Raw genomic sequence first — 9,711 nt, 5'->3', positions numbered from 1 at the left:
TCTATGCTCTGTGATTAGAGAGACTGTGTATATTTAGCTCGTTATCATAATTCTGGCATTATTTTGTGTTCATTATATTTTTTGAACCAATGACAATGAATTCCTGTACCTGGGTTGATTATTCCTAGGTTGGCTTTTACAAAAAAAAAAATGGACTTGTACACAAAATGTTTTGTTAAACTATCTTTTCATAAAAAATAATTGGATAGGCAATTCATCACTTATAAATATAAAATACATATATTATAAATATAAAATACATATATACAAAATAATTCCAATTATTTTATTTTAAATATATGACTTACTGCTATAGGAGTGCCTAACTTATAAGGAGTATCCATCACAAACATTCTTAGATTTCACACTTCTTCCTATTAAAATATATAACAATATTCTTCACAATTATACATTGTTCATTATTAAAATCCACTGTTGTAACTAAATGTAAAGGAAACTGATTGCTATTATGAATTATATATTGTAATTCATTCAAAAATTGCCAGTTGGTGCGGTGGCTCATGCCTGTAATCCTAGCACTTTGGGAGGCCAAGGCAGGTAGATCACCTGAGGTCCAGAGTTCGAGACCAGCCTGGCCAACATGGTGAAGCCCATCTGTACTAAAAATATATGAATTAGCCAGGCATGGTCATGCATGCCTGTAATCCTAGCTACTCAAGAGGCTGAAGCAGGAGAACTGCCTGAACCCGGGAGACAGGGGTTGCAGTGAGCCAAGATCCTGCCACTCCACTCCAGCCTGGGTGACACAGTGAGACTCTGTCTCAAAAAATAAAAATAAAAATTGCCAAGCCGTTAAGTTCAGAGAAATGAAGTGATGAATAAAAATAAAATACTACTACATTTCACATTACTCCCAATTTTATTTCAATTCACATCACGCAAACTTTTACTTCTAATACTAACAAATGCAAAAGTTAAAGTTGCAAAAATGATTTAACAATCAGGAGTAGTATTCACCATAATAAGAAAATTATTTCATTACTTATTCTCATCCCCAGAATTTTTCAACATTTTAAAAAATACTTAAGNGGAATAGCAAAAATCCTATTACGTTAACACACTTCTCTCCCAATAAGCAGGAAAAATATTTTCCAAACTGTGCTCAACAAATACTTTCTTAAATGACTTTAATTAGAATAGTAACAGGTTAGAAAAATCATTTAGTACTAAGTTTTACATTACTTTGCCCAGAATGGCACAAAAGTAAGCTTCATGTTTTAGCTGCAAAATGAAAGTATTTTCAACTGTACTACTTGAACATGTATGTTTCCTAATTTAAAGGTCCTTTTGCAATAAATACCATGAGTCTGTGGAGCAAACACTAAATAATGTTAATGTACTATTCTTTCTTCCTCCCTCAAGCAATTAATAAAAGTATTCTTTTAAGTTCTATTTCATCAAAAGAAGTAATCAACTGAAATAAGAATGTGGACCGTCTCCCAGGTATTTATTTCAATATTTACCCTTTGGGTTTATTTGGAGGGAGAGGGCAAGTATATCAAAATGAAAGAGGAAAGAAGAGTGGCAGGGTAAAAGATGAGACAAGTTAAAAGAAATCTTCAGGCTTTAAAGATGCCTGAAGCAAATCAGCATGTGTGAGAAGCAAATCTGTGGAGAAAAGCATCAGCTAGAAAATGGAGGCCAGAATTCTGGTCCTATTTACCAATCTGTGGCTTTGGGCTAATCACTAAACTTCTCTGGGACTCAGTTTCTTCATCTGTAAAGTGAGGAAACTGGACCAGCGAATATTCAAAGTCTCTTAAGTTGAAACGTAATCTCTAGAAATAACCATTCTTCTGGTGAAAGTGGTACCTTTCCCCTCCAATCCTTTTAATCACAAGGAAATACAGACATGAAACTTTATTGCAGTCACTTAACACATTGGTGTTAACATTATTTCCCAACAGAAAAGAAAAGGTCTCTGAACTGGCCCCAGCGAAAACCGCAGTCGATAATAAGGGAAAAAAAATAAAACATAAATAAATGAAAAGAAAACAATAATAAGAGAAAACTAGCTGGTATACTAAAACATTTGTAGCAACTTTTGAGAATCTTCTTTTCATGATACTAGAGTATCATCTCTATGTCAAGATTCACTCTAAAAAAAGCAGTTTCTCAAATGGAAATCCTATCATGGTTTCCTCGTTAAACTTTTGATCCTTACTGCTTTCCTCTTGCTACTCACAATCCTATATTGAAAAGTTTAATAACAGAATAACATCATTTTACTTGTAGTTATTATTAATATTCATATACTTTGCAATATCACAGCTCCTATGCATGCCTTCAAAGTGGTACTTTGGTCAAGCCAGAGTAATAAATTATTATCAAAATAAGATTGTTACTAAAAAATGGTACTATAACTTTTAAGTTAATTTTAATAATATAAGAAAGCATGTCAAAAGTCTGAGTTTAAAATATTAAAGTTTAAATGACTCAGTTTTGCAGTATCAAAACAAGGAGCAAATTCTGATATATGTTCATGAAAAGCAAGACAGAGCTTCCTGGATAAGAAAATTTCCTCAAAATGTCTAATATATTATATTGTGCTATTTCTGTTATGATAAATTATTTTAAAACAGCACCATGTCTCCATTTTAATTTAATTCAGCAAATATTTGTTAGTGCCTATTTTACTTTGGGAGTTACAAAATGACCAAGCCATGAATACTTTTCATTCATCTCCATAAGCATTTAAATATCTATTATCTATGTTGCTTGAGTTACAGCAAAAGATATCACAAAATACAATACTGCTAAAAGTGGGGTTGGGGAAAGTGGTTAATTAGAAGAGGTTGTCCACATAATTCTTATGGGAATACCAGTTTTTTAGATGGAGTGATCAGGATGGAGTATAAGAGGACTTGGTACCCATCTTGCCAAAGTAGAAAGGATGGAGAATTCCTGAGGGCTGTCAAGTTCTCATATGCCTCTAGTGATCTTGATCTTTTAAAACATGAATTAAACAAAATATTTAAAAAAAAAAAAAAAAAAGACTAACCTGGGGCTGATGAAACCTGGTTGAATGACCTCATCCTCTTCTGAAGAACCTAAAATCAGAGAGCTCAAGTCAGTACTACATTAATTGCCTATTTAATTGCCTCTTCTTCATCCTAATGGCCATTAGAAAGCAATAAAATGCCCAGGTTTAGACTCTGTGAAGAGACCTGTAAACTTTTTTTTACAGTTTAAGACTCACCTAGCAAAATTAGATAACCAATTGGCATATACTTGCCTTTTATATCTAGTAGAGGACACTAATTTAAAGAACATTTAAAACATTTAAAACCATTAAGATGCAGTCAAAAGATCCCAATTTCACGAACCATGCAGTTTAAATTTTAATATTTAATTTTACACTGTAATTTTAAAATACTAGTATTTTTTCCAAGCACAGTTAAAATCTACTTAACCTAGAATATCATGTTTCTTGAAGAACTAACTTATTTGACTTTTTTCAGATATATTTTAGAAGATAAATCATGAGAATCTAATGATGATACTATAAAATTGATATTGGGGCTGTTGCAGTCAAGTGAATGAAAATTACATTAATGGTAATACATTTAATCATTAAGTATATTTTAAAATATCTAATACACATTTTAACTCATTTTAAGTGGATTAATATTTTTTAAAAGCAAACAGTTCTCATTTTTTAAATATGAGCAAATACTGATGTTTCTAATATATCCATTGGCAGATGCCACAACACAATAAAACTTGCGATAAAGAGGCCACATAGTAATGAAGTATAGTGATTGGAAGAGGAACTCCTGGTGACTACTAAATTATTGTTTTATCCTTGGGTCAGTTATTAAGGTTTGCAAAACAGATTGATGTGAACATGCACGCACTCACCTGCTACACCAAGAGTTGTCTTTCCTTAACTAAGTTTTACACACTATACCTACTATATCAACTCACACAAAAAAAGTAAAACCATTCTGTGAAAATTCTTTAAGTTGCAATCTCTCTTCTCAAAAGGAAATGGAGAATTTTCCAAGTGCAGAGTTCTACTGAATGTTGACCCAAGGTTCTTTTACAAAGGATGACCATCCCACTGAGTCAGATTTGAAAAGAATAGAGGAAGAATATGAACAAAAGGCACGTGAACCTCTGTATATTAAATCCTTCAGTTATCCTGTGTTTTCAACCAAAAGACACAAGATAATGACAGATCCTAACTATAACAAAATTCTTTACAGACACTTAATGAAATAGAGCTTTCCTTTACATTGATCCTGTATCAAGTTTTATTTTGCACATACGGCTTATGTCTGAGTATATGTAATTATTGTACATAAATATTTCAGCACAACTGTAGCTTATGCCTTTCTGTTCTAATAGTCCACAGCCTATTCTTAATGCCACCTGCTTATATTTAGAGATGAATTCAAGCCAACACATTTTAAAGATGTGTAAATACAATAGATAGGGTTAGTAAAAAAAAATAAATAAAATCTTTGCAAATAATTTGGACAAATTACCACACATAGTAGGTTTAATAAAGTCAAAATCAAATAATGCAAGAAAGTTGGCTAAATAATGCTGCTTAATTCAAGAGCTCTAACTGTTAGCTTTTGGGGTTTTCTTTAAAAGCCAATTTGATAATAACATTCAGATTTTCACTATTCAAACTTACATATGATGTCCTTGGTTATACTAGTTTTAACAGTAATGTCCACTTCAAAGGAAAAGTAACAGGAAATTATTTCACAGTTAATGTTTTTCACTATTAATGGTTTAAAATCGTTCAAAAACAAGAGCAGAAAAAACAGAATTAAGTTTAAATAGAAATATTATNTTCACATCACGCAAACTTTTACTTCTAATACTAACAAATGCAAAAGTTAAAGTTGCAAAAATGATTTAACAATCAGGAGTAGTATTCACCATAATAAGAAAAATTATTTCATTACTTATTCTCATCCCCAGAATTTTTCAACATTTTAAAAAATACTTAAGATAATTTTTAGTTTCTGTTATGGTCAGTATTTTCTAAAATAACATAAGTGTAAATTAGATTATAACTTACTATAATAAATATTCACTTTATGGTTCAAAGAAAATTAATCTACAGTATGTCTCAACTATCACTGAACTACATTCTTTGGAAGGCAACATAGATTTTTCTTTCCTAGCAAGAGAAAATGTTTTAAAATAACACTACTTAAAATTATATAGCAAACATATTAATATTATACTAACACCAGAGTAAAACCCAAAGTACAATACTGATTTAAATTGACTATAACTTAAAATATAACATACACATCAGATAAAATATTAAACATGAAAGTTCGACACTGAAGTGAATGCCGGTGCTTTATGAAAGTTGTTTCCTTACATTGTCCTTTAAACAAACATTTAATATCTATTAAAAACCTTACTGTAATTATTCGCAATTAGTCAACAGACTAAATTCAAATGCTGCCTCAGTAAAATCAGGAAAAATTATTTTGCAATTTAACTGGACATCCTACTTTAATCATAGATGTAGCTGGAAATGTTGCTAATGTACCCTCAATCATACACAGGAACAGAAAATCTAAACAAAATAATCTACTTAAAAGTAAGAGAAATAGTTACACATGACTTTGTACAGTTTAAAAATATTAGGCTACTGGAGTTTGAAAACAAGCTTCACATTTGGTTAAATACTTTTAAAATTACCAAGAGAAGAGAAAATTTTATATTAGGAAAAAAAATCTCAAAGTTGCATTATTTCTTGTATTTATAGAGTATATGATTTAATTTATAATATATCATATGAAACACTCAACCTTAAATTGGAGGGTAGTATTTTGGCACTGCTGAATCATGGAGATAAACTTAATTTTCTCAACCATATTACAATTATAAATTTTATTGGTTTCATGTAAGATATGGACAGCTCTATCATTCTCTTCAAATACCGTAATAAAAGAATTATTTTGGAAAATAAAACAAATGAATAATAATGAGACGACTGGCATATTTTCAAAATTGTTTAAAGACAATATTATGGCACAGATAGCAGCTGGTAAACACAATTCTTTAGCTTAACTGTAAGCTACCATACAGTTGAGCCACAGCACAGTTAGTTTTGCTAATGTGTTTGTTTGTATTTCCCAATATGAAATAATAGCTTTATGTAATCAAGCTCACAGCCCAGTCATTATTAGATCACATTAAAGAAAAGTAAAAGAAAGCTATAGTGGTTTCAGATCAAAAAGATCAAAATAATGGCAAAATTCCTGCCTTAAAAAAGGTAATCACATATACTTTGAAGGCCCATCATAACTTTAAAACAAAACTTTAAAGTGGCTTTTGGTATAGTAAACAAAATGATTCTAGGTAAAACTGAACACTTCTTTTAATTACAATAATAAGAAAATTTTATTGACATACATTTTAAGTTTTAATATACAACATTATTAATGGTTCAAAATTTATATCATCACCAGAGATTAACAACTAAATGAGAACTTTTAGTGTATTCTAAATATTTTCAATAAACATTTTAATAAAGATAAAGAGACACTTTACAAGTACTCATCCTTACAACACTGGGTGACCTACTGATGTAATAAATGTAGTATCAAATAAAAAAGGATTTTAACTAACAGAGGAGATTATAACAGACTAATATAAAAGATAAAACATAATTTACAGATTTTTTCTAAAATGTTAAATCCACAAAATATCTATTTTTAACCTATACAGTCTAGAATATTTTAGTTAAAATGTTTTGTAAAGTCTGAACAACTGACGCAAAGAAAATGTCTGAAAACATAAAAGTAGCATTTCAGCTCTTGCCTTTCCAAACAACTCTGTAAAATACTGATTTGAAAATATCTAGAAAATTGTAAACATGTTTTTCCACCATTAGAACTGGCCATTCAACATCAAGTCTTTTTCTCCATATAATTAAGCTTTTGTTCCACTAAGAAAAAACTAGAAACTGATTGCTTGAAAATGAGCTGCATGCCCTTTGTCCTGATTTGTCACCTTTGACCCTTAATTTGATGATCCTGCATATCAACCCATTCTATTTTTAGAAGAATCATGTCAATGTTCTATGCTTAAAATAGTACTTTTTACTGATATATTAAATGTATTACAACATTCCTTTTCAGGTAATTTCTACAATGGTTTCATACTAGTACTCATTTCATATAACGTAGAGCACAGTAATATTGTAAGCAGTGAAAGCCTGGTGTTTGTCCTGTTTCAAACAATGGAAAATTTCCCCCAAATGACAGGTCAATATCACCATAATTTCAAAATTTATATTCTTATTTTAAAATTATTTAATGTTTTAAGTGGAATTTTTTTCATGAATGATTTCTAATTTGATTAAGTTTGATATCACATATTTTGATGTTGGTTTTGATCGTGCCAGAATATGAACCTAAATCAAAAACTGCAAATATCAAGTTCATACTCTACCTTACGGGTAGTGTCAATTAAAACTGTACAGTTTTTGAGTTAAATAACTAGTTGCTTAAACGGGTTTTAAGAATCTTGGCATCATCTCCAAGTGGCAGCTTTCAAAGAAAGAGAAAACCTCTAGCATTGATTCTATTGATTTTACTGACATTATTCAAAATCAATGTTACACAGTAAATTAATATACTTCAGGGATAACATTTCTCTATCACAATTTCTGATGATTCCAATTCAACTAGGTGAAAAGCAAAAAAATAAAAGTATTTATGAAATATATATGCATATATTTCCTATAGTCACGATGCTACTTAATCCCTACACAATTTCTGTGTACTGTACAGTTTTCAGTCAGATTTAGCAGGGACCAATATGGCTGTCTTGATTCAGCACTGTGGCCAGCGACTTTGTCGAGCATCATCGTGTCAGAGAAATCCAACACAATAATGTACATGTATACAAGTACATGGTGGGCAAAGTTCCTCAAAACAATAACATTCTGTATTTCATATATTTCAAGACTTATTCATATAAATCAACCTTAAGTATTTGAATGTAAAGAATTTCCATTGTTCTTGGCAAGCTAGAAATTCCTTACTTTATGGTTCATCAAAAACAGTAGCTATTTGTAAAGAAAATATAGTCCCTTTAAAATGCAAGAAAATAAGATACAGGTTCAAAAGCATTTAAACAAGAAAACTGAGTATTTGAGAATTTTAAAAGAAAATTAAATTCTATTAAAAAATAGTTAATAAGAAAACTCTTTAGTTGTCCAAAAATTTTTAACGCCACTTTCATAATCAATAATTTAATTACTTCTAAATTGATTCATCTCTGTATCCTCATGTTTCATTTTTTAAATCAATTCAACTTTGGATTAAGATAAATGTTTATAGATCATCTCCTGACCTGAACTTGCTAATATAGTCCCCAAATTTAGTAGCTGTGCCTAGCGCTTCAATTATTTTTAAAGAGACATCAGTCTCACACCTGAAGACTGTTATTCATACATGTTTTATTTAATAACTTTTTTCCTTTAATCATGATTTGTAAATTATGACAGCAGTGTGTCACAAATCCCTAATAATGTTACCAGATGAGATACCAAGCATTGTCAAACTTTTAGGCAGTTAAGATCTGTTTAGTCTTCTCTTTCTTCAGAATAAACCGGAAAAAAAAAAAGCCAAACTTAAATTCACTGTATTTTGGGATTTACATGTGCAACACACTTAAAAATTATTCTGAAGACTGACTTTGAGCACTACTATTTTAAATCTCGATTTGCTTCCCTTACAAAGCATAAGACTGACATATCTCGCCTCACAACCTAGCGATTTTTAAATTTAAATCCTGACTAATTTCACAACAAACTTTTTATTGTTTCTGAAAGAAGTCTAGCAGAGAATATATATAATAAGACACCATACAGTCTGACAAGGATTAATGAGAATATAATTATTGAATCATTTGGTTCCAGATCTATTAATTGAGAAGCAGCTATAAAGTTACCAAGAACCAATATGCATTACAACCCGATCCAATTCCTTAAATTTTTATGACCCTATATTGTCAAGCAAAGATTAGCTGATCCTACTTGTAAGATGGAAAAGTCAAATAAAACTTTTTTATTCATTGGTAGTATAGCTCCTTCCCCACTAAGTGCTAGAAGAGGCCTTGTGTCAGTTTCATTTCTAAAGCTCTGTAGGAAATTAGGCACACTGCAAAGATAAATAATTTGGGAAGCAAGAACTTTCCCTAAGATGGACAAGGGTGTAATTATTATTGAAAATGGAATACTGATTATTATGTTCACTTTTGTTAATTTATCATATGACTTTTCTATAAAATCTATGCAAATTCACAACAGAAGAAAAAAATGGCATAAATTTCATAGCAAATTTTATATTTTTAAAATCATACGAATTGGCATATATTTCCAAGAATTCACCCTTAAATTTTAAAATTTCCCTGAAAGCTTTCATAAAACTGCGATGTTTTGTACTTATTGTTGGACGTAAAAATGTGCTTTTTAAAAAAGCACTTTTGCATTATCATCTAAGTAAATATGGTAATAACTAGCACCCAAAAAATGAAACATTAAGATTTTCTTGATTAGAGTAAAAATCACTTTACGTCGTATTTTTTCCAGCAATGTTGTAAAACGTTTTAAATTCATTCTAACACTAGTTGTCAGGTGTAATTTTCACTTCCATAGCACTTGTGATCGAGAAATAAAAAACTACAATAGAATAGGAGCAT

This window comes from Rhinopithecus bieti, unplaced genomic scaffold (genome assembly GCF_001698545.2).
Source record: "Rhinopithecus bieti isolate Rb0 unplaced genomic scaffold, ASM169854v2 scaffold_10614, whole genome shotgun sequence".
In the NCBI taxonomy this organism is placed as follows: Eukaryota; Metazoa; Chordata; class Mammalia; order Primates; family Cercopithecidae; genus Rhinopithecus; species Rhinopithecus bieti.
Note: the sequence above shows the minus strand (reverse complement) of the source record.